Source organism: Lytechinus pictus, chromosome 10 (genome assembly GCF_037042905.1).
Source record: "Lytechinus pictus isolate F3 Inbred chromosome 10, Lp3.0, whole genome shotgun sequence".
Classification (NCBI taxonomy): Eukaryota; Metazoa; Echinodermata; class Echinoidea; order Temnopleuroida; family Toxopneustidae; genus Lytechinus; species Lytechinus pictus.
In genome coordinates, this window is record NC_087254.1 from 106,030 (window position 1) to 107,669 (window position 1,640).

Here is a 1,640-nt window from a genome sequence, read left to right on the forward strand (position 1 = left end):
TTTTCTTTTAGTGTGATGCAGTAAATTCAATTTTTCCTTAAATTTTGAAATTATTTCCTCTTATCATTGTACTTAAAGTAATAACCACACCATAAGCCTGAAAAAAAAAAAAAACAGTGAAAGAGATTAGGTAATAATAGCAAAGAAGGTCATGGTGGTTTAATGGTGAATGATGATTATGGTAGTGGTAATGATAATGGCGATGTTGATGATCATAATTTACAAGTCTGGTGTCTGTAAATGCTATAGCCCCTGTGAGTAATGTGCTGACCATGTTTATCCCTGAAATTGTTAGTGAACGGAGCAGCTGGAGGATACCAGCCCTTGGTGATAAATGCTGGGTATTATAATGAATAATAATGTTTAATATCATCAAAACACTTGTCTACAAACAGGAAAAACAATTTAGAAATTTTATTTGATTAAAGACAATATGATGATGAATATGTTGATAATCATGGCAATAATGAAAAAAAAAGGGATTGTGATGATGATAACAATACATTAGATATGCTGAAACAGGAAAGTCAACCATGATCTATCATTTCTATTTTCCTCTTTTATTTGTTTCTTTTCTCTCTTTTTCAACGGACTTCATTGGTGGTTGGTAGGAGGTTTTTGCCCCAAACATTTGATAATGGCAAATATATCATAAAATGATACGGCGATGAAAATTTTCGAGAAGAAATTGATAGTGATTATGTTACGAATGAAAGTAATCAACAAATCGGAATAAACTAAGATCAATGCAGCTTGTGACCATGATAAAATAGAGAATGATGGTGATGATGGTAATGTTAAAAAACGATGAGAAAGAGAGAAAGAAAATCTTTCCTCTTTTTTTTAACCTCTCTCTCTCTCTGTCTCTCTCGTATTGGTTTTCTTTCTTTTCTTTTTCTTTTTTATCTTCTTTTTTTTTTTTAAGCATACATGAATAGTCATTAAAAACGTCATCATAATTGATGTCATCATCATCATGATCATCAATATGTTCGTGACCATTAAATATGTACCAGAGATGAGCAATATAACAATAATGATCATGAATATCATCATTATCATCATGGTCATCAACAGCATTATCATGATCATTATCATTATCCTTTTCCTAAAAGAAAAGAGCATAGGAAATGGAAATAATCTGTGATAATGATAATCATGATTATAATAGTGAAGTATTAAATGAAGTAATAAAATTTGGTTGATGTTTGAATTGATAATAATTAAGATGATAATGGTGATGATAATGATAATGTTGATGATGATGATGATGGTGATAGTGATGATGATCATGATCATTATCATGATCCTTTTGCTAAAAAAAAGTGCATAGGAAATGGAAATAATCTGTGATAATGATAATCATGATTATAATAGTGAAGTATTAAATGAAGTAATAAAATTCAGTTGATGTTTGAATTGATAATTAAGAAGATAATGGTGATGATAATGATAATGATGGTGATGATGATGATGATGATGGTGATAGTGATGATGATGATAATGATTATGATGATGATAATGATTATGATGATAATGATTATGATGATGATAATGATAATTTAGAAATTTTATTTTATTGACAACTTTGATCATGAGAACTAAATAAGCACTCTTGAAATTTAAATAATTGAACATGT